Source organism: Macaca thibetana, chromosome 13 (assembly GCF_024542745.1).
Source record: "Macaca thibetana thibetana isolate TM-01 chromosome 13, ASM2454274v1, whole genome shotgun sequence".
Classification (NCBI taxonomy): Eukaryota; Metazoa; Chordata; class Mammalia; order Primates; family Cercopithecidae; genus Macaca; species Macaca thibetana.
The window spans coordinates 59,830,358-59,854,695 of record NC_065590.1 but is presented as its reverse complement, the minus strand read 5'-3'; the positions used below and the strand labels follow the sequence as shown (position 1 = coordinate 59,854,695).

The 24,338-nt window shown below is 45.6% G+C and overlaps 1 protein-coding gene across 42 annotated transcripts in view; it reads right to left on the bottom strand.

Moving 5' to 3' along the window:
• Positions 1–24,338, bottom strand: part of CALM2 (calmodulin 2) — a 1,210,617-nt gene that overhangs the window by 111,499 nt on the left and 1,074,780 nt on the right. Inside the window, exon 1 of one of the 42 annotated variants that reach the window (XM_050754943.1) lies at positions 7,404–7,407. The exons of 40 other annotated variants lie outside the window; for them this stretch is intronic. The gene's annotated coding sequence lies outside the window, so the exon portion shown is untranslated. Of the gene's footprint in view, positions 1–2,229; positions 2,234–7,403; positions 7,408–24,338 lie in introns of those variants that run through there. One more of the 42 variants, XM_050754917.1, reaches the window with a different exon arrangement.

Sequence of the window (24,338 nt, the reverse complement as noted above, 5' to 3'; positions counted from 1 at the left end):
CGAGCCCTTTTGCACCTGTAGTAGTCACCGCAAGCCTCCCTGGGAGAAGGCAGGTGGGAATGGGAGCCTTTTTAATAATGGGAATAGAAGCGTTCTCGGAGGTCTCCTCCCCAAGAGCACTTAGGAGCCAGCATTACCCAGTGCCTGCAATTCCACCATTAGACATTCCCTTCTTTGGAGGGGTGGAGAGGTGATGTCTTCAACTTTCATTGGTTATTACGGTGAGGATTTACCAAATGTGCCTAGGAGAGAGCCTGGAGGCGGTGAGTAGTCTAAATCATTCATTCCGTCCCTGAACCAGGCATTCATTAGCACTCATTTGCCAAGGCCGTTCTGAAGGTGACCCAGTGACAACAGCCATGCTGTCCGACTGCCAGGGTCGCGAAAGGCTGGTTTCTCCTGCGGTGGTTTGCCTTTTCTTAATCACCGGATACCTGAGCCTTCCTCCTCCAGAAAGTCTGCCTTGACTGTTGGGGGTAAATTCCTGTAACAGGCCAGGGTTCTCTGTTTATTTCCCAGGAGATTTGCCTGGTATTACCAGAGTCCAGGCTCATTCAGTACCCGGGACAGAAAGCCCCCATCAGCTGGGACACTTCTCTAAGAGAAAAGGAGAAGGGGAACATAGAGTAAAGGGAGCAGACTTGCCCATTTCCTGTCTTCAAGGTCAAGGACACACTGTCCCCAAGGGCTGCTTGCCTTGGCCCCACATTACTGATGACCTTGTGAACACCCACCATAGACAGTCTGTTTCCAAAGAGTATCCAGGAGGTCCCATAAGATTGTGAATGCTCTAAAACTTAAGTTAGATGGTCTTCTCTGCTCAGATCCCTACAGTGGTTCCCCATGCCACTTGGAGTGAAAGCTGAGCCTCCCACCTTAGCCTGCATGGCCCTAAGCACTTGGAGCTGAGCTCCTATTGCTGTTCCTGCCCCTCACTTCCCCACAGCCATATCGGCCCCATGCTGTTCCTTAAGCACACCAGACACACTCCCACCTTGGGGCTTTCACACTCACTGTTCCCTCTGCCTAGAAGGTCACTTCCCCAGATACCCCCATGACCCGCCTGCTCCCTCACCTTCCTCAAGCCTTTATTTAAATGCCACCACGGCTGAGCACCCTGACTCACGCCTGTAATCCCAACACTTTGGGAGGCCAAGGTGGGAGGACTGCTAGAGCCCAGGAGTTCAAGACCAGCTTGGGCAACATAGTGAGACCCCATCTCGAAAAAAGAAAAAAGTAAATGCCATCTTTTCAGAGAGGCTTTCTCTGACCATCCTGTCTAAAACAATACTCGCCATCATTCTCTGGGTGCTCAGCTCCCTTGATTTTTCTCTAGCACCTGTCACTCCCTAACATATTGGGTATTTTGTTTATAATAACATATTGGACATATTTGTATGTCATCTGCCTCCCCAACCGGAATGTAAGCTCCACAAGAATGGAGAGCTTTATCAGTTTTGTTCATGGCCCAGCACCTAGAAAACAGCCTGGCACGTAGTCACTGCTCAATAAATTTGTGAAATGACTGAATGATTGTGCCAGGCACTAAGCCAAGTACCAGGACAGGCCATGAATTATAAGCTTGGGCTCTTGCCCTTGAAGAACAGACCGGCGGACAGGCAAGTAATTACAAACCAGAGCGATGAGTGTTATGTCTAAATACAGATGTATATAAAGTATACATGAAGGCTCAAGGGAGAAAATAATTCACTGTGCCTGGAAATAAGAGGAAAGCATGAGTGTGATGTTATCGGGTAGGGAAGAAAGGGGAAAGGCATTCCAAGCAGAGAGAACAGCCAGAGCAAAGGCTCATAGAGGCGTGAACATATTTGACATGTTCAGAGGGTGGTAAGTCCACTTGCCTGGCTGGAGCGCTGGATGCGGGGCAGGTATGGCAGGAGATAATTTGGAAAGAGAGGTTGCAGTCACCTGATGAAGGGGCATGTTAGAACTATGACAACTGGCTCTCTAAATTTCAGATCTATGCCAGGCCAGTGGGGACATTGCAGGGCAAAGAACCTACTTCTAACCCCGGCAATGGCCCCGCAGGAGCAGCCCTGTCTTCCTGCTTAGGGAAGGCCTGGGAATGTTGCATGGCCTCCCCAAGTGGGCAGGCTGGGGTCAGAGCACCTGTGGCAGCAGCCTGGTGGTTCTGCTTGCCTTCCTGTTGCTGATTTAAACAGGGCCCTCAGTAAGGACCCTGCCCAGCTACACAGGGCCTGAAAGAGTCCCCAGTCACGTGTCCACAGCCTTGATCACGAAGAATCTGTTTCAAAATGTCCTTATTTTGCAATCTGACTCAAAAGGATGGAGAATGGAAAAATTACAGACAGCAGCCACCAAGGGACCGTGGCTTAATATAACTGGTGACCTGGGAAATGACAGAGGCAGAAAATAATTTCCCTTTCAGACTGAAGGATGGAGAGGGCCTCTCATAGCTGACTCAAAATAAAGACTTTCCCTCAAGCAGAGAGAGAGTGTATTTGTATACAGGATTCTTTCTTTTTCTTTTTCTTTTTTAAACAGAGTCTTGCTCTGTCACCCAGGCTGGAGTGCAGTAGTGTGATCTCGGCTCACTGCAGCCTCTGCCTCCTGGGTTCAGGCGATTCTCATGCCTCAGCCTTCAGAGTAGCTGGGACTACAGGCTCAGGACAGCATGCCTGGCTAATTGTATTTTTAGTTGAAGACAGGGCTTCACCATGTTGGCCAGGCTGGTCTCAAACTCCTGGCCTCAAGTGATCCACCCACCTCAGCCTACCAAAGTGCTGGGATTACAGGCTTGCACCACTGTGTCCACCCTATGTATAAGATTATTTTCTCTGTCTCCCACCCTTGTTATTTTGCTCTTTCCCTCCCCTCCCCTCTTCCCCCAGCCTACCTCTGCCTCTCAATCCTTCTTTTGGTTTTTCCTTTATTTTCTTCTTTCCCACTTCTCCTTCCACCTGCCAAGTTCCACTCTTCTCCTCCTTCCCTTTCCCTCTCTATTCCTTCAACTTAAGCACAAAACCTGTGTTTAAAACTGTTAAAGGATAATTTTTAAAAGGTAAAATTATAATTCTTATGCAAATATAAAAATAAGGCCGGGCACAGTGGCTCACACCTGTAATCCCAGCACTTCGGGAGGCAGGGGCAGGAGGATTGCTTGAGCCCAGGAGTTCAAGACCAGCCTAGGAAACCTGACAAAACTCTGTCTCTAGAAAAAATATAAAAATCATTCAGGCATGGTGGCATGCACCTGTAGTCCCAGCTACTTGGGAGGCTGAGGTGGGAGGATTGATTGAGCCTGAGAAGTCGCGGCTGCGGTGAGCTGTGATCGTGCCACTGCATTCCAACCTGGGCGACAGAGTGAGACCCTGTTTCAAAAAAAAATTTTTTTAATGTTTTAAAAACAAAAAATAAAAACAAATATAGAATCAGCACCTCAGTGACTTCAATTCAATTCATTAATTAATGAGGGAGCCCGTAAGATATTACAACCAGTTCACAGGAAAATCCAAGAAACAGACACATATACAGGCAATCAGGGATGTTAAAGGGAATTTACTAATAGATGCAAAACTGGCCTCTTCATTTGCATTTCTATGAACAGGAATCTTGTGTTTCAGCATCAGCCTATCGTAAGTTAACTTATGTCTCTACAGAGATGCCACATCATTGAAGACAATAAAAGGCACAGATTCCTGTAGTATCAGACAACCTAGGAAGGGTCCTCTACTCTAGATAATGCCTGACATTGTTGAAAGGACACCCAGGAATCGTTGCCCATTTCAAAGTCTTTCACAATTTTTCATGACAAGATCTTAGAAGGGACTATGGGAGCTGGTTAATATTTTTTTTCTTCTTTTCTTCTTTTTCTCCTTTTTTTTTTTTTTTTTTTTTTTAAATAGGGTCTCACTCTGTCACCCAGGCTAGAGTGCAGTGGTGCAATTATGGTTCACAGCAGCCTCAACCTCCCAGGCTCAAGAGACCCCCCACCAGCTCAGTCTCCCAAGTAGCTGGAACTACAGGTGCGTGCCACCACACCTGGCTAATTTTTTTTTTTTTTTTTTTTTTTTTTTTGTAGAGATAGGGTTTTGTCATGTTGCCCAGGCTGATCTCAAACTCCTGGGGTCAAGCATTCCTCCCACCTTGGCCTCCCAAAGTGCTGGGATTACAGGCACGAGCCACCACCCAGCCAATGGACCTGGTTAATTTTTTCAAGTCTCCAAACAGGTCTTTGTCTAGAGGTGGAAATGGATTCTAGCTCAGAGGCTTAGTTCTGGGGCAGGAATGGGGTTGAAAACAATGATTGCCTGGCTGTGAGCTGAAGGTGATGAGGCAGGTGACTATTGGTCAATGCCCCATAAACCCTCATTCTTGTAATCTTACCATCATCTTCTGGCCTTGGAAACGCAGAAAAGCTCAGGGCAAGGTTGAGGGCCCAGAGAGGTGGAAGCATCCCTGGGTATGGAGATGGACATGATCCCTCCTTAGACTGTCCCTGGCATGTGGCTCTGTCCCCAGGTGACAGCTTCCAGGACCACCTCACCAGGCTTTCATGCCCATTTTCTGAGGCCTGTGACAGCCCTCATTCTCTGCTGCTCAGACCCTGCACGCACCCTGCTGTCCACTCCCAGGCCTTACACAAGTCCTCCTTTACTACCTCTCCCCAGATTTGGCATTTCAGAATCTCTGCAGTTACCTGAAAAGAAACCAGACAGATTTCTAAGGTACATGTGAGCTTGGGAGTATGAAGCAATCTGTGAAAGTTTCCTGAACTGTCCAGGTTACTGAGTGCTGAGCCCTGAGTGAGATGCTTGGCAGATGTTGGGGTGGGGTAAGGGAAGATAACATTGACAAAGAAGATGTGATTCCTGGTCTCGGGGTGTTTACAATCTGGTTTGGGAGGAAAATACCCAGGAGACCCCAGCAGCTGGTGGTCATGCTCAATGTGTGGGGTGGGGATGAGGGTGGGGGACATTCTGACCACAGGATCAGCCCTGGAGTAGGACAGGAAGACCATCCATCATGGGCAAAGTGCCCACATAATCTCTTATCTCCATGAAAGAAAGGGCAGCTACCTTCCTTACCTGAGCAGGTGTCCTGAATTTCACCTCTCCATAGATAGGGCTGCAGACTGGACCTTAGCTCCTGCCCCCTGCCTCTTCGTTCCCACCCTTGCAGATGAGAGAACTCTTCAGCTTCCAGGTAGGAAGCGGGTAATCAAAAAATTAAAAGGTTTCTAAGATGCAAAGGCTCAGCAGGTGATGCAATGTGCTCCACCAAACAAAGGGCCTTGGGGTAGGGCTTAGGACCAAGTCACGGACACCCAGGTTTGGTTCTTCTGGTTACTCCGGTAGTTGTGTGACTCAGGACAAATTTCCCAGCTCATCAGTCAACAAGGAAGTTGGACTCCCTGATTTCTTTGTTTCTTTTGTCTTTTATATTTTCTAGTGTGGCAAAATACATATAAGATAAATGTGAGGGTTAATTTTATCTATCAACTTACCTGGGCTACACGGTGCCCAGATATTTGGTAAAACGCTATTCTGGATATGTCTGTGAGAGTGTTTCTGGAGAAGATTAACATTTGAATCAGGAGACTGAGTAAAGCAGATTGCCTGCCCTAATGTGATCTCATCCAATCCCTTGAAGTCTAAATAGAACACAAAAAGACTGTTTAGGGGAAAATTTGCTCTGCCTGATAGTCCTCAAGCTGAAGCATCAGTTTCTTCCACCTTTGGCGTCATATTTAGACTGTAATTATGCCATCAGCATTCCTGGGTGTCCAGCTTACTGAGCACAGATGGATTGGGAATTCTCAGCCTCCATAATCACATGAGCTAATTTCTTTTCTTTTCTTTTCTTTTCTTTCTTCTCTTTCTTTCTTTTTCCTTTCTTTCTCTTTCTTTCTTTCTTTTTTCTTATTTTCCTTCCTTCCTTCCTTCCTTCTCTCTCCCTCTTTCTTTCTTTTCTTTCTTTTTTTTTTTTTTGGAGTTTTGTTCTATTGCCCAGGCTGGAGTGCAATGGCACGATCTCAGCTCACCGCAACCTCTGCCTCCCGGGTTCAAGCAATTCTCCTGCCTTGGCCTCTGGAGTAGCTGCGATTACAGGCATGTGCTAATATTGTATTTTTAGTGTAGACGGGGTTTCTCCATGTTGGTCAGGTTGGTCTCCAACTCCTGACCTCAGGTGATCTGCCCGCCTCGGCTTCCCAAAGTGCTGGGATTACAAGCATGACCCACTGTGCCCAGCTGCCAATTTCTTGTAATAAATTATATATATATTTTTTCTTGACAAGATCCTAGAAAAGTATAGGAAAGGGAGGTGGGAGCTAATTTTTACAAGTCTCTCATAGCTCCTATTGGTTCTGTTTCTCCGGAGAATCCTGGCTAATATAAAATTTGCTATTTTGATCATTTTTAAATGTACAGTTCAGTGACATTAAGTACCTTTACATTGTTGTGTAATCATCACTACTATACATCTCCAGAAATTTGTCATCATCCCAAACTGAAATTCTAAACTCATCAAAACGCCTGGGAGACATGGCAAAACCCCATCTCTACAAAAAACACAGAAATTAGCCAGGCATGGTGGTGCGTGCCTGCAGTCCCAGCTACTCGAGAGGCTGAAGTGGGAGGATTGCTTGAGCCTGGGAGGTAGAGGTTGCAATGAGCCAAGATCACACCACTGCATTCCAACCTGGGTGACAGAGTGAGAGACCCTGACAAAGAAAAGAGAAGAGAAGAGAAGAGAGAAGAGAAGAGAAGAGAAGAGAAGAGAAGAGAAGAGAAGAGACCAACAAAAAGCCAGGTGTGGTAGCGCACGCCTGTGATCCCAGCACTTTGGGAGGCTGAGGTGGGTGGATCACTTGAGCTCAAGAGTTTGAGACCAGCCTGGCCAACATGGCAAAACCCTATTGCTACTAAAAATACAAAAATTAACCAAGCGTGGTGACGTGCGCCCATAGTCCCAGCTACTCAGGAGGCTGAGGCACGAGAATCACTTGCCTCTAGGAGGCAGAGGTTGCAGTGAGCCGAGATCGCACCACTGCACTCTAGCCTGGGCAACAGAGCAAGACCCTGTCTCAAAAAACAAAAACAGGCCAGGTGCAGTGGCTCATGCCTGTAATCCCAGCACTTTGAGAGGCTGAGGCAGGTGGATCATTTGAGGTCAGGAGTTCAAGACCAGCCTGGCCAACATGGTAAAATCCCATCTTTACTGAAAATACAAAAATTAGCTGGGCGTGGTGGCGCGCCTGTAATCCCAGCTACTCAGGAGGCTGAGGCATGAGAATCGCTTGAACCTGGGAGGCAGAGATTGCAGTGAGCCAAGACTGCACCACTGCACTCCAGCCTGGGCAATGGAGTGAGATGCAGTCTCAATAAATAAATAAATCCCTATTGTTCCTTCTTACCAACCCCCCTCATAGCCACCACACTACTCTCTGTGTCTCTATGACTGTGACTACTCTAGGTACCTCATATAAGTGGAAAAATACAATATTTGTTCTTTTGTGTCTGGCTTAGTTCAGTTAGCATAATGTTTTCAAAGTTCAACTATCTTGTAGCATGTGTCAGAATTTCAATCTTTTTTTCTTTTTTTTTCCAGACAGGGTCTTGCTGTGTCACCCAGGCTGGAGTGCAGTGGTGTGATCATGGCTCACTGCAGCCTCGACCTCCTGGGCTCAGGTAATACTCCTACCTCAGCCTCCCAAGTAGCTGGGACTACAGGTATGTGCCACCATGCCCAGCTAATTTTTTGTAGAGATGGGGTTTTGCCATGTCACCCAAGCTGGTCTCGAACTCCTGGACTCAGAAGTGAAATCGCTGGATCAAATGGTAATTACATGTCTAATTTTTTTAGGAACTACCATGCTGTTTTCCGCAGTGGCTGCAACTTTTATAGCCCCACCAACAGTACACAAAGGTTCTAATTATTCCACATTGTGGCTAACACTTGTTATTAATGGTTTATTGTTTTTTGGTAGTAACATCCTAATGGATGTGATGCGGTATCTCATTGTAATTTCTTTTATCTTTCTTGGTACTCACTGTTTGTAGCATCATTGTAATTTTGATCCGCATTCCCCTGATGACTAGAGATGTTCAGCATCTTTTCATGTGTTTATCAGCCATCTGCATGTCTCCTTTGGAGAAATGTCTATTCAAGTACTTTGCCTATTTTTGAGTGGATTATTTCATTTTTTGTTGAATTTTAGGAGTTCTGTATATATTGTGGGTATTAATCCTTTATCAGATATGTGATTTGCAAGTATTTTCTTCCATTCTGTGGGTTGCCATTTTTACTGCTGATAGTTTCAAACTTACGATCCACAAAAAGTTTTAATTTTGATAAAGTCCAAGTTGTCTATTTTTTCTTTCTCTCTCTCTCTCTCTCTCTTTCTCTCTCTCTCTCTTTTCTCTCTCTCCTTCCTTCCTTCCTTCCTTCCTTCCTTCCTTCCTTCCTTCTTCCTTTCTCCTCCCCTTCCCTCCTTCCTTCCCCTTCCTTCCTCCCTCCCTCCCTCCCTCCCTCCCTCCTCCCTCCCTCCCTCCCTCCCTTTCTTCTCTCTCTCTCTCTCTCTCTTCTTTTTTTCTTTCTTTCTTTCTTTCTTTCTTTCTTTCTTTCTTTCTTTCTTTCTCTCTTTCTCTCTTTCTTTCTTTCTTTCTTTCTATCTTTCTTTCTTTCTTTCGACAGGGTTTCACTCCCATTGCCCAGGCTAGAGTGCAACGGTGAGATCTTGGCTCACTGCAACCTCCGCCTCCTGTGCTCAAGTAATTCTCCTGCCTTCGCCTCCCAGGTAGCTGGAACTACAGGTGCAAGCCACTGTGCCCAGCTAAATTTTGCATTTTTGGTAAAGACAGGGTTTCACCAGGTTGCCCAGGCTGGTCTCAAACTCCCAGGCTCAAGAGATCCACCCACCTTGGCCTCCCAAAGTGTTGAGATTACAGGCGTGAGCCACCGTGCCTGGCCTATTTTTTAATTTGTTGCCTGTACTTCTGGTGTCATATTATTCAAGAAATCATTGCCAAATCCAATGTCATAAAGCTTTTCCTGTGTGTTTTCTTCTAAGAGGTTTTTTGTTCATTTATTTTTAGAAACAGGGTCTTGCTCTGTTGCCCCAGCTAGAATACAGTGGCATGATCTTAGCTCACTGCAGCCTTGGCTGCCTGGGCCCAAGCAGTCCTCCCACCTCAGCCTTCTGAGTAGGTGGGACCACAGGCGTGTGCACCATGCCCAGCTAATTTTTATTTTTTTATTTATTTTATTTTATTTATTTATTTTTTTGAGATGGAGTCTCACTCTGTCACTCAAGCTGGAGTGCAAAGGCACAATCTCGGCTCACTGCAACCTTCGCCTCCTGAGTTCAAGTGATTCTCCTGCCTCAGCCTCCCAAGTAGCTGGGATTACAGGTGTGTGCCACCACACCTGGCTAATTTTTGTATTTTTAGTAGAGATAGGGTTTCACCATGTTGGCCAGGCTGAACTTCTGACCTCAGGTGATCCACCCACCTCGGCCCCCAAAGTGCTGGGATTACAGGCGTGAGCCACCACGCTCGGCCAATTTTTAAATTTTTTATAGAGATAGGGTCTCCTTATGTTGCCCAGGTTGGTCTCCAACTCACGAGCTCAAACAACCTTCCAGTATCGGCCTCCCAGAGTGCTGGGATTGTAGGCATGAGCCACCATGCCCAGTCTCTTCTAAGAGTTTCATAGTTTTAGCTAGCTCTTCTCTTTATGTTTGATCCATTTTGAATTAATTTTTGTACGTGGTGTCAGATAAGAGTCTAACACCATTCTTTTGCATGAAAATATCCAGTTTTCCCAGCATCACTTGTTGAATCCCTGATTTTTTTTTTTTTTTTTTTTTTTTTTTGAGATGGAGTCTCGCTGTGTCGCCCAGGCTGGAGTGCAGTGGCCGGATCTCAGCTCACTGCAAGCTCTGCCTCCCGGGTTTTTACCCAGTTCAGCCTCCCGAGTAGCCGGGACTACAGGCGCCCGCCACCTCGCCCAGCTAGTTTTTTGTATTTTTTAGTAGAGACACCGTATTAGCCAGGATGGTCTCGATCTCCTGACCTCGTGATCCGCCCATCTCTGCCTCCCAAAGTGCTGGGATTACAGGCTTGAGCCACCACGCCCGGCCCGAATCCCTGATTTCTAAAACCCCAGTCGGTTAGGAATTTTGTTCAGCTTGAAGAAATAAAAACTGACTACAGTAGCCTAAACATACAAGTTTTTATTATTTCACCTAAAGGAAGTCCATGGGTAGCCTGTTCTCAGCCGCTATAATATGAAGGCTCCTTGGAGATCTGGGCTCCTTCTTTCTCTTCTGCCAGACATGGCTTCCATTCTAGGCCCACTATGGTTGTGTGAACTACAGCCAACACCTGGGAATTCCAAGCAGCAGGAAGGAGGAAGGGGGAAGGGATAAAACAATGTCACTCTCTTTAAAAGGCCTAAGTCTTGAACTGTAGGAGTTCATTCAGGGTGGTGGGAAAAATTATAGAAAGATGCAAACCTTCTTAGAAGGCCAGGAGGCTTTGCAAAAGCTTTGGGAAAAAGTTTGGCTGAAGGCAGCTGAATTCTCTCAAAGTAGATAACGAAGAAGTGTAAGAGAATTGATCTAGGTAAGTTAGTTTACATAGGCCTTGGAACCTGGCCTTTAATCATCCATGCAGGACTGCTCTCTCTGGGAGGGTGACCATGTTAATTACCCACAAGTGTGTTGACTCAAGGCCTTTGTCATTAAATCTGTACTGAATAAATGCCTGCAGCACTGGCTTGTCAAGGCTACGGCTGCTGACTCTTTACAGCACCTTCACCTTCCTTGGTATCTGTGAGCAGCCCAGTCCCCTAGCTGTGCAGCCAGGCAAAAAACCTGTGTCTGCATACATTTTTTCATCCATTGCTCAGCCAGGGTCTGCAGGTCAGACCCGGCATTAAACACTTCCACTTAAATCTCATTGGCTACAACTTAGTCTCATAGCTGCAAAGGAGTCTGGGAAATAACAGGCCCTTATCTGGGTACATGGCCATCCCAAATTAAATCAGGGTACTCTTGCCAAGGTGGAAGGGGCAAATGAATGTGGGCTTAGATAGCTAGCAGCCTCCATCTCAGGCACCTAACATATCTGAAATTCTATGGTGATCTGTCTCCTGGGGAAAACAATAAGAAAATGGTTACACAGTGCTTAGCAAAATGTCTGGCTCAAGCTATGCACTCAAAAAATGTTAGCTATTATTTTTACTTCTATTACTCTCTGATTTCAGGCCTGTTCTTATAACAGGATGGAACCAGTGGTTCTCTGTGTGGTGTGATGGAAAGACCGCAGAAGTGAAAACTGGCCCCCAAAGAGACTCTCTGCCGTACATGTTTCTCTCTTCAGACTCTGTTTTAAATCCAAGGAGGGTGAAATAGGAGGGGAACAGGTAGCTTTAAGAAAAATCTCGGCTGGGCGCGGTGGCTCACGCCTCCCAGCACTCAGTGAGGTAGCGAGACCATCTCTAGCACAGTGTCTCTGCCGGGCGAGCTTAGTTACTCGGGAGGATGAGGCAGGAGAAATGGCGTGAACCTGGGAGGTGGAGCTTGCAGTGAGCTGGATCCGGCCATGTACTCCAGCCTGGGCAACAGAGCGAGACTCCGTCTCAAAAGAAACAATCTCAGCCTCAGTGTAGCTCTCTGTCTCTGAGCTTTTTGCCTGGCTGCTGGTTGGGATCCGAGCCCCATGGGCATGGGAGTCAGGAGGAAGGGGTCACATGGCTGCCAGGGAATACAGGCTGGGTGTAGCACTGGTGAGGATGAAATGCACAGGAAGGGGCTGGTCAGCTGCCTCTGTTGGGATGCAGGGGTGGGGGCCCTTTGAAGGGGGCGGAGGGCTTGCTTTGATCCTCCCTGCCCCTCCCAGGCCATATCTGGACACTCTGTCAGGCGTAGCCTAGTTAATTGCAGTGAAACAGGGCAGGCCAGGAAGGCCTGGGATCTGGGATCTGGAGCCAGCACCGCCTATCAAGTGTGTGGAGGTGGTACAGAACACAGAGTGCCTGCCATGCTGCCAGGCCCAGGCAGCGTCTGCATACGGCTCTGAGGCCTGGGGCCACTCAGAAGTCAGCTTGGAGCAAGGTGACAGCAGGCCCACACTGCCAGGAAGAGAAGTGGGACTGGAAATGGAACTTCATGTCAGAAACCAGGCCCTAGGGGGCCTATTTGGCAGCAGAAGAGAAGGCCCGAGGTCAGTCCTAGTGGGCATGATATTCAGAGTATGTAATCACTAGTATGGTCAGATGCCCACCAGTGAGGGCAGACCCAGACCTTACAACTAGGACAGGATTCTGGAGACCTCCTACGAGGTCAGGGGCCAACACTTTGTTTTCTGAATCATGGAAATGTTCTGGGGCCGAGGTACATTGGACTCACCATCTCCTTGTTTCCTTTCTAACTGAAGTTTCCGGAAGTCTGAGTTGAACTTCTTTCTCTTGCACATAAAGGAGTCCTGCAGTAAGGGGATCACACACAGCCACACACAGAGAAAGGCAGCAAAAAGTAGAAAGACGAAGATGAGAAAGTTAAAGTGCCCCGCACTTCAGCCCAGTCAAGGACTAGGAAAGCAAAAGTTTCCTAGTAACTACACTGTGCATTTCCTTAACCGTGTTTGATATTAATTCCTGTGCCTGCCCCTTTGTAGGGAGATAGAAACACCATTTGCTTCCATCTATTTAAAAATAATTAAATGGATACAACTCAGTATTACATGTTGTAGTGGCTGCATTGTTTTTCTCCCATAATTAGGGAAAAATGGGAAGAAGTTTTTCTACATGTTCTACATATGGAACATAGATATGGGGGACACAGGAGACAAGAAAATATGGTCCTTCTTTTTCAAAAACTTACTGTCTAAATAGACAATTAGCCTCTACTAGGAAGAAATTTCACAATTGCTAGGAGAGAATGCACACACTGTCACAGCTTCTGAAGTCATCGGGATAGACCTTCTAGTTTGAATCTGAAATAAACTCTGCAATAAGTTTTTATGGGAAGAATCCTGTAAAACCCACATTTGCTGTCAGCTTCTTAAACGTGTTGCCATTACTATGTTACATGAAGTGTGTTGAAAGCCAAGGTAGCCATTTAGAAAACTGCAGCCAGAAGCTTATGGTGACAATTAATGGTTGTGTTTTTTTGTGGGTTTTTTTGTTTTTGTTTGTTTGTTTTGCAGTATCACTTTTTTTATTTTAAAAAATTGAGATATAATTTCTACGCCATAAAAGTCACCATTTAAAATATACAATAGGCCGGGCACAGTGGCTCACGCCTGTAATCCCAGCACTTTGGGAGGCCGAGGCGGGCGGATCACAAGGTCAGGAGATCGAGACCACAGTGAAACCCCGTCTCTACTAAAAATACAAAAAATTAGCCGGGCGCTGTGGCGGGCGCCTGTAGTCCCAGCTACTCAGGAGGCTGAGGCAGGAGAATGGCGGGAACCCGGGAGGCGGAGCTTGCAGTGAGCCGAGATCGCGCCACTTCACTCCAGCCTGGGCAACAGCGTGAGACTCCGTCTCAAAAAAAAAAAAAAAATAATAAAATAAAATAAAATATACAATAGGCCGGGCACAGTGGCTCACGCCTGTAATCCCAGCACTTTGCAAGGCCGAGGCAGGTGGATCACTTGAGGTCAGGAGTTCAAGACCAGTCTGACCAACGTGGTGAAACCCCATCTCTACTAAATACAAAAATTTCGCTGGGCGTGGTCATGTGCACCTGTAATCCCAGCTGCTAGGGAGGCTGAGGCAGGAGAAATTGCTTGAACCCGGGAGGTGGAGGTTGCAGCGAGCCGAGGTTGCACCATTGCACTCCAGCCTGGGCCACAAGAGCGAAACTCCATCTCAAAAAAAAAAAAAAGGTATACAATTCAGTGGGTTTTAGTAAAAGTTTGTGCAATCATGACAGCACTGTCTGATTCTACAGCATTTTCATTACCCCCAAAAGAAACCCTATACCTATTAGCAGCTGCTTCCCATTCCTCCCTTTCTCCAGCCCCTGGCAACCACTAATCTACTTCCTGTCTCTGTGGATTTGCCTACTCTGGACATTTTATATCAGTAGGGCCATATATACCATGTGAACTTTTCTGACTGGCTTTTTTCACATAGCATAACATTTTCTTTTTTTTTTTTTTTTTTTTTTTTTTTTTGACGGAGTCTCGCTCTGTCGCCCAGGCTGGAGTGCAGTGGCCGGATCTCAGCTCACTGCAAGCTCCGCCTCCGGGTTCCCGCCATTCTCCTGCCTCAGCCTCCCGAGTAGCTGGGACCACAGGCGCCGCCACCTCGCCCGGCTAATTTTTTGTGTTTTTAGTAGAGACGGGGTTTCGCCGTGTTAGCCAGGATGGTCTCGATCTCCTGACCTTGTGATCCGCCCGTCTTGGCCTCCCAAAGTGCTGGGATTACAGGCTTGAGCCACCGCGCCCGGCCATAGCATAACATTTTCAAGGTTCGTTCATGTTGTAGCAGGAATCAGTCCTTCATTTCTTTTTGATGCTGAACAATATTCCATTACATAGATAGACCATATTTTGTTTATCCATTCATTAGTTGAGGATCATTTGGGTTATTTACACTGAACATTTTTTTAAGGAAGCCTGGCCGGGCACGGTGGCTCAAGCCTGTAATCCCAGCACTTTGGGAGGCCGAGACAGGTGGATCACGAGGTCAGGAGATCGAGACCATCCTGGCTAACACGGTGAAACCCCGTCTCTACTAAAAAATACAAAAAACTAGCCGGGTGAGTTGGTGGGCGCCTGTAGTCCCAGCTACTCGGGAGGCTGAGGCAGGAGAATGGCGTAAACCTGGGAGGCGGAGTTTGCAGTGAGCTGAGATCCGGCCACTGCACTCCAGCCTGGGAGACAGAGCGAGACTCCGTCTCAAAAAAAAAAAAAGGAAGCCTGGTCTATGTTGTGGTCAAAATTATTATAAGTGGCTAGGCACGGTGCTTCACGCCTGTAATCCCAGCACTTTGGGAGGCAGAGACGAGTGGATCACTTGAGGCCAGGAGTTCAAGACCAACGTGGGCAACATGGCAAAACCTCATCTCTACAAAAATTATAAAAATTAGCTGGGCATGGTAGTGCATGCCTATAGTCCCAGCTACAGGAGGCTGAGGCAGGAGGATCACTTCAACCCAGGGGGCTGAGGCTGCAGTGAGCCATGATCGTGTCCCTGCACTCCAGCCAAGGCAACAGAGTGAGACCTTGTCTCAAAAGAAAATTGTTATAAGTGATATTTCCTGTTTTCTTAGTCAGTTTGGGCTGCTATAACAAAAATGCCGTAGTCTGGGTAGTTTAAATAACAAACATTTATATCTGACAGTTCTGGAAGCTGGGAAGTCAAAGATGAGGGTGCCAGTATATCAGTATATCTGGTATCTAGTGAAGGCACTCTTCCTAGTTTGCAGATAGCTGTCTCCTTGTTGTATCTTCACATTGTCAGGAGAGGCAGACACACACACATACAAACTCACACAGAGTCCGTCAGTTTTTTTTTTTTTCTTTTTCTTTTTTTTGGAGACGGAGTCTTGCTCTGTTGCCCAGGCTGGTGTGCAATGGCGTGATCTTGGCTCACTGCAACCTCCACCTCCCAGGTTCAAGCAATTCTCCTGCCTCAGCCTCCTGTGTAGCTGGGATTACAGGTACCCGCCACCATGCCCAGCTAATTTTTATATTTTTAGTAGAGTTGGGGTTTCACCATGTTGGTCAGGCTGGTCTTGAACTCCTGACCTCAGGTGATCTGCCCGCCTCAGCCTCCCAAAGTGCTGGAATTACAGGCGTGTGCCACTGGCCCCACCCAGTCAGTTCTTATAAGGGCACTAATCCCATCATGGGAGCTCCACCTTCAGAAACTGATTATTTCCCAAAGGCCCCACCTCCTAATACTATCCCACTGGGAGTTAAAGTTTCAATATATGAATTTTTGGAGGGGACACAAACACGCAGTTCCTAACGCCTGTCCCCTCTCTCCTGGCTGTAGAGCCCCCACCCCCACCCCAGGAATTGGTATACTCTGTGTCAGTGCAGTAAAGAAGGAAAGAAACCCTGTATTCTGCCTATGGATGAAACCAGCTACACAGCTTTGGATCAATCACTGCAATATTAGCCCATGTTATGAAACTTGCCCCTGGGCATTTTTCTTGCTATTCAGACAAGGTAGCTATTATCTCAAGCCTTACCGGGTGAGCTTGCTAGAATTCCCTTCCAGCCCTGTGCTCTGTGGAGAAAAACCTTCACAACCCTCCTGCTTCACAGCTTAGTGAGAGAGTAAGAACTCCCCCTCTGTGGGAGGACATTCGTCTATTCATGAGGAATCCACCTTCATAACCCAGACATCCCACTAGGCCCAACACCATCACATTAGGGATCCAATTTCAACATACATTTTGGTGGGGACTATTAAACCCTGTCCAAACCATAGCACCATCTTATCCAGCACTTCCACTTTGGGGTAGATACCCAAAAGAATTGAAAACAGGGACTTGAAGGAATAGAGTGTACCCCCATGTTCATAGCAGCGTTATTCACAATAGCAAAAAGGAGGAAGCAGCCTGTGTCCATCGATAAATGAATGAATACACAAAATGTGGTATATAAATACAATGAAACAGTATTCAGCCTTAAAAAAAAAAAATGAAATTCTGACGTATGCTAAAAAAGGGATGAACCTTGAGGACTTTATGCTGCATGAAATAGCCAGTCATAAAAGGATAAATACTGCATGATTCCACTTATACTAAGTACATAGAGTAGCCACATTCCTAGAGATTGACATTCACAGTTCTAGAATGCTGGTTGCCAGGGGCCAGGAAGTGGGGGTTGGGAGCAGCGGCGGTCGGGGAGGAGGAGGAAATGGGAATTATTGTTTAATCGGAGTTACAGTGTCAGTTTTACAAGATGTAGAGTTATGGAGAGGGATGATGGGATTATTGTAATGGTTATGCAACATTATGAATGTATCTAATACCACTGTACTGTACACTTTAAAATGGCTAAGGTGGTAAATTTTATGTTATGTGTATCTTAACACAATAAAAAATTGCAGAAAGAAGATCTTGTAGTCATCTTTTTGCCTTATTTCTAAACTATGCATAATTTTTCCTAAACAGTCTCCCCTGTGACCATAAATAATCTCTGAAGACCATTCTTGATCACATAGTAAAAAGGCTGATCTCATGCTTTTGTGCCAAGATCATTATTTGAACTTCTTGCTTAGTTGGCCATTTTCCACAGTACTTTTTTTTTTTTTTTTTTTTTTTTTTTTTTTTGAGACAGAGTCTTGTTCTGTTGCCCAGGCTGGAGGGCAGTGGTGAGATAGTGGCTCACTGCAACCTCTGCCTCCTGGGTTCCAGTGATTCTTGTGCCTCAGCCTCCAGAGTAGATGGGATTACAGGCACCCACCACGATGCCCAGCTAATTTTTGTACTTTTAGTAGAGATGGGGTTTCACCATGTTGGCCAGACTGGTCTCAAACTCCTGGCTTCAAGTGATCCACCCACCTCTGCCTCCCAAAGTACGGGCATTACAGGCATGAGCAACCATGCCCGGCCTCTATAGTTCTTTTGATGGAAATTAGATATAGGCATAATTTATAGCACACAGACATGATTATGATGACCAAAAATTTTTGTAAAATCATAGACTTTAAAATTTTTTTAAGTTTATTTTTTAATTAACATATAATAGTCATACATATTTTGGGGTACATGTGGTATTTTGATACCTGTATACAATGGGTAATGATCAAATCAGGGTAATTGGGATATCTATCAAACATTTATCTTTCTGTGTGTTGGGAACATTGCAAATCCCATATAGCTATTTGGAAATACACAACAAATTATTGCTAACTATAATTTCCCTGTTGTAGTGTGGAATACTAGTACTTAACTCTCCTATCTAACTGTATTTTTGAACCCATTAATCAGAGTGCTGTGCCACACGTGAGGAGATGTTATTGTACGGATTCCATGGGAGCCATCCCATGTATTCTCTGAATCTGTTCCCTTTTTATTACATACTTCCTAACCTACTTAGTCTGATTCCTATATACAGATGCACAAGAGGTATAAATTAACATAAGCCTCCTTTTGGTTAGCAAATCTAGTGCCATAAGATGCTGAGCAACTATTGCATCCTGATGATTAACTTCTGTCTGGAGATTATGCAAAGTATTTAGGAGTGCATTTTCAACAGCGTTATCATTCCAAAGTGGTTTCTTAATTGATTTTTTTAAAATTAAATGACCTATTCTGAGGCCATGAAGCCAACATCAAGAAGTTCTTCTCCACTACTGTTTTTAGCTACAATTGTCTCTTCCTCAAGATTCCTAAAATTCACCAGTGTTTGTAGCCTGCAGGCTACAACCTATAAGGCTGAGAGAACCTGTAAACTAAGGAACAGGAACCACACCAGTTTCCTGGGAAGATACTGCATGTGTTAATTGTGGATATTAATTGCAGTCTTTATTCCTTAAAGTGAACTTGTCATACCTGATTAGGTAAAACTTGTTCTCAAATATTAATGGCACTCCCACTATAGCCTTGGTTGTACTAGCAGTCTGTCCATTTATTTCCTATTAAAGGAAGCACTGATTCTTTTTTTTTTTTTTTGAGACGGAGTCTCGCTCTATCATCCATGCTGGAGTGCAGCGGCACCATCTCAGCTCACTGCAACCTCAGCCTCCCGGGTTCAAGTCATTCTCGTGCCTCAGCCTCCCGAGTAGCTGGAATTACAGGTGCCCACCACCACACTTGGCTAATTTTTGTATTTTTAATAGAGATGGGGTTTCACCATGTTGGTCAGGCTGGTCTCGAACTGCTGACCTCAGGTGATCTACCCACCTCGGCCTCCCAAAGTGCTGGGATTATAGGCTCGAGCTACTGCACTGGGCTGGAAGCACTGATTCTTACTTACTCTATGAAAATAGTTACATTGGCTGGATGTGGTGGCACGAGTTCCCCTGACAAATTCACTACTTCATAACTTATATTAACTTATATTTATATTTGTATTAACTTATATTTATATTTATATTAACTTATATTTGTCAGAGTTCCCCTGACAAATTCACTACTTCATAACTTATATTAATGTTTCTCCTAGGATATACTTCCTGAATTCTTACAGGTCAATTGAAATAAAATAAGGTTCAAAGAGTGTCTGATTCCACTTTGCACAGGTATATCCTGCTAAATTGAGAATTAAAGGTAGATCAAGAAGAATTTTTTTTTTTTTTTTTCTTTTGAGACGGAGTCTCTCACTGTGGGCCAGGCTGGAGTGCAGTGGCACAATCTCAGCTCACTGCAACCTCCGCCTTCTGGGTTCAAACGATTCTCCTGCCTCGGCCTCCCGAGTAGCTGGGACTACAGGTGCGTGCCACCACACCCGGCTAATTTTTTGTATTTTTAGTACAGATGGGGTTTCACTGTGTTAGCCAGGATGGTCTCGAGCTCCTGACCTCATGATCCGCCTGCCTTGGCCTCCCAAAGTGTTGGGATTAGAGGTATGAGCCACCATGTCCAGCCCAAGAAGAAAATTAAAACAGAATCAATATTAAAACGATACCAAAGATATTCCAAAAAAATTATAATTTTTAATTAGTTCATTGGTACTATGAAATTAAATTTTGTTCTGTGTAATCTCAGGCAAGTAATCTACTTACAAAATTATCTGCTTCTGAACTAAAAGAATCCTAGAAATCCCAACTCAGTCTCTTGGTACAAGCCAACAGGCATCAGTTGTTGCGGCAATATCAATCATACTGAGAAGTCTGTTCCCATAAGTCTATTTGTACTGTCAATGGCTAAGAGTACCTTGTGGAATCTTTTACTTGTTCTTTTAATGTTTCTTTCAGAAGACTCCATTTCTGACCTATAGCTTGCAGCAAGGGTCTTTATAAAAAGGAAAGGGATAGCAGAGATCACCTGCCGATGACAAAATTAAATGACTCTGGTTAATTTATTACAGTAACCAACAATACCAGAATGAAGCAGAATAGAATTCTCTATTGGGGTGTAATGCATAAGTATTTCACAATGATTCTGGGGTAAAATATATCATGATCTTTGAAGGTATTGACAAATCTCAAGGTCCTTCTAATCCACCTACTAAACGGTGTGTTACAATTGCTATTGATTGGGAAGAGTATTTTAAACAGAAAATAGTTGGTCAGGTGTGGTGGCTCTCACCTGTAATCCCAATACCTTGGAAGGCCAAGGCAGGAGGACAGCTTGAGACCAAGAGTTTGAGGCTACAGTGAGCTAGGCTGGCACCACTGCACTCCAGTCTGTGTGACAGAGTGAGACCCTGTCTCAAAAAAAGAGAAGGGGCTGGGCATGGTGGCTCACTCCTATAATCCCAGCACTTTGGGAGGCCAAGGTGGGTGGATCACTTGAGGTCAGGAGTTCGAGACCAGCCTGTTCACCAATATGGTGAAACCCCATCTCTACTAAAAATACAAAAATTAGTCAGGTGTGGTGATGTGCGCCTGTAATACCAGCTGCTTGGAAGGCTGAGGAAAGAGATCACTTGAACCCAGGAGGCAGAGATTGCACTGAGCCAAGATCTCGCCACTGCACTCCAGCCACGGTGACAGAGCGAGACTCTGTCTCAGAAAAAAAAAAAAGAAAAAGTAAAAGAAATGCTTAGTTTGGCTAGCTGATTAACAAGAATAAGAAAGCAAATTTAAAAAAAAAAAAACGTTTTAATAGAGATGGTGTTTCACCATGTTGGCCAGGTTGGTCTCAAACTCCTGACCTCAAGTGACCTGCTTGCCTCAGCCTCCCAAAGTGCTGGAATTTCAGGGGTAAGCCACCACACCCAGCCAACAATGCAATATTTTAAAATAAACATAGGAGAAGGTAACATCATCATCATCATAACAATGTAATATAGCTCTTTTAGATGTGAAAAACATTTGTTGATTGTTTCAAAAGCACTAAAAATTAACAGGTTCTGAAGAAAAATATTCAGTTGACATAAGGCATCTCTGCTATCTTGGCAGATTACACAAAAGGTAAATAGCTTTTTACTACCTTTGGTGAAAAACAGAGTAAAAACTTCAAGACCAATTTTGAAACAGGCATCTTCTCTTCTTCATCACACATACTTTATTTATTCATTTTAATATTTATACGTATGGCCGGGCGCGATGGCTCACGCCTGTAATCCCAGCACTTTGGGAGGCCGAGGCAGGCGGATCACCAGGTCAGGAGATCGAGACCATCCTGGCTAACACGGTGAAACCCCATCTCTACAAAAAATACAAAAAAATTAGCCAGGCGTGGTGGTGGGCGCCTGTAGTCCCAGCTACTAGGGAGGCTGAGGCAGGAGAATGGCGTGAACCCAGGAGGCGGAGCTTGCAGTGAGCTGAGATCGCACCACTGCACTCCAGCCTGGGTGACAGAGCGAGACTCCGTCTCAAACAACAACAACAAAAAATTTATATGTATATATATTTAAACATATAATTATGTATATTGCTGTGCAGGAATGACAACAAAATTTTTAAAAAACAACTAATTCTGCATAAAGTTATATGATAATATTAAGATTTTCCATTTAGCTTTAAAAGATAATTAATCTTATATTACAAGACAAGTAGGTATTTTACTGAATGTACCTCTTTTTTATTTTATTTATTTAGGAACCTCTGGAAGATTTATTTGCCTCTTTATTGGCACTTTTTTAAAAAAGGGTAAAAACTATGCGTGCTGACACAGTAATTTTTTCTGCCTCTCTGTGAATTTTTGTTTTTAAAAAGGTATTCAATGTAACCAAAGAGCTCTCATTAACTAATGGAATACTCTATTATATTAGCCTAATATCTTAAAGTGGTTTGAGAATCTTGAAAATTATGCTTAAGTTTTGATTACAAAACAACACAATCACTGCTGATATTCAAAGTTTGCCAGAGAGATGACAATTAGACATTTTCCATGGATGTTGAAAGTGAAGTAATAGGCCGGGCGTGGTGGCTCATGCCTGTAATCCCCGCACTTTGGGAGGCCAAGGGGGGGGGGGGGGGGGCAGATCACGAGGTCAGGAGATCGAGACCATCCTGGCTAACATGGTGAAACACCGTCTCTACTAAAAATATAAAAAATTAGCCGGGCGTGGTGGTATGTGGCCTGTAGTACCAGCTACTCTGCAGGATGAGGCAGGAGAATTGCTTGAACCTGGGAGGCGGAGGTTGCAGTGAGCCAAGATTTCGTCACTGTACTCCAACCTGGGCGACAGAGTGAGACTCCATCTTAAAAACAAACAAACAAAATTTCATAGTAGTTTTCCTTAGCATATTTTTATGACTGGGTATTGATTATATTTTCTTATGTTTTGTATTCTTATTGCTCTGACGTTTGACGCTTTGATCCTAAAGAGACGGCTCCTCCCAGGGCTTGCTAATGTTTAACATACAAATGTTTAATATACAAACCAATCAACCCAGATCCCACACCCAAATCATCTCCTTTTTCAAACTCTCACACATCAGGCCAATATTCTCCCCGCTCTAAATCACTCCAAAGCCAGGCACCGAACAACAAAGGAACACCCCTATAGCCCAGAGCCCCCTGAAATTATTCAAACTAAGGGGGGGGGGGGGGGGGGGGGGGGGGGGGGGGGGGGGGGGGGGGGGGGGGGGGGGGGGGGGGGGGGGGGGGGGGGGGGGGGGGGGGGGGGGGGGGGGGGGGGGGGGGGGGGGGGGGGGGGGGGGGGGGGGGGGGGGGGGGGGGGGGGGGGGGGGGGGGGGGGGGGGGGGGGGGGGGGGGGGGGGGGGGGGGGGGGGGGGGGGGGGGGGGGGGGGGGGGGGGGGGGGGGGGGGGGGGGGGGGGGGGGGGGGGGGGGGGGGGGGGGGGGGGGGGGGGGGGGGGGGGGGGGGGGAGCCACCTGCCTGGCTCATTCCTTCCTGTGAAAACTCCAGTAAAGCTTCTGGCCCACGCTCCCCACTTCTGCCTCCTGACTAGCCTGGGTGCATCCCCATGCCTCTCTGTGTAGCATGCCAAGTGTCTTTAGGCATCTGTGAGGGCAAACTTCTTTCTTCATGATAATCATTTCTCTGTCTGCATGTCTTACCATACCTGATTAAAACAAATTCTGAGTGTATTTTTAGAACAGACTGCTAATTATTAATGTTAGCTTGGTACTGGCCAGGCACAGTGGCTCACGCTTGGAATCCCACCACTTTGGGAGGCCAAGGCAGATGGATCACTTTAGATCAGGATTGAGTGTCAACTTGATTTGATTGAAGGATGCAGTGTTGATCCTGGGTGTGTCTGTGAGGGCGTTGCCAAAGGAGATTAACATTTGAGTCAGTGGGCTGGGGTAGGCAGGCCCACCCTTAACCGGGTGGGTGCCATCTAATCAGCAGCCAGTGAATATAAAGCAGGCAGAAAAACGTGAAGAGATGAGACAGGCCTAGCCTCCCAGCCTACATCTTTCTCCCATGCTGGAGGCTTTCTGCCCTCGAACATCAGACTTCAAACTCTTCAGTTTTGGGACTTGGACTGGTTCTCCTTGCTCCTCAGCTTGCAGATAGCCTATTGTGGGACCTTGTGATTGTATAATATGTGTGTGTGTGTGTGTGTGTGTGTGTCTCTCTCTCTCTCTCTCTCTATATATATATATCTCCTATTAATTCTGTCCCTCTAAGAGAACCCTGACTAAATACAATGGTAAAACCCTGTCTCTCCTAAAAATACAAAAACTGGTTGGGCATGGTGGTGTGCACCTGTAATCCCAGCTACTCAGGAGGTTGAGGCAGGAGAATTGCTTGAACCCAGGCGGTGGAGGTTGCAGTGAGTCGAGATTGCACCACTGCACTCCAGCCTGGGGACAGAGCAAAACTGTGTCTCAAAAAAAAAAAAAAAATACTTTTTTGTATATATTTTATATATATATGTATATTTTATATATATATATATATAAAATCTTGATACCTATTTGCATTTCCTTTCCTTCTCTTGAGATCCCTATAATGAATAAAAGTGACAGATTCCTACAATCTGTGGAAGGGGATCAGAATATGCCACCCCAAAATATACTAGTTTGGCATTAGGATGATCTTCAGCTGACGGCAATTAAGAACCAGCAGGCTCAGGAAGAACTCTCTGCACTCCCCCTTTCTTTCTGAAAGCAGAGCATACGGTTCCCTTTTGTAAAAGTAACAGAAATTCTCGTTTGTAAGAGTGTCTCCCTCTCCCATACCAGGAAGAGAAGACTATTAATCACCTGGCGTGACTCTTCTCACTTCAGTCTGCACCCGACTTGAGTCTGCATAACAAACCTTACTAAAAAATTCTTATCTACAATTAGTTCCCC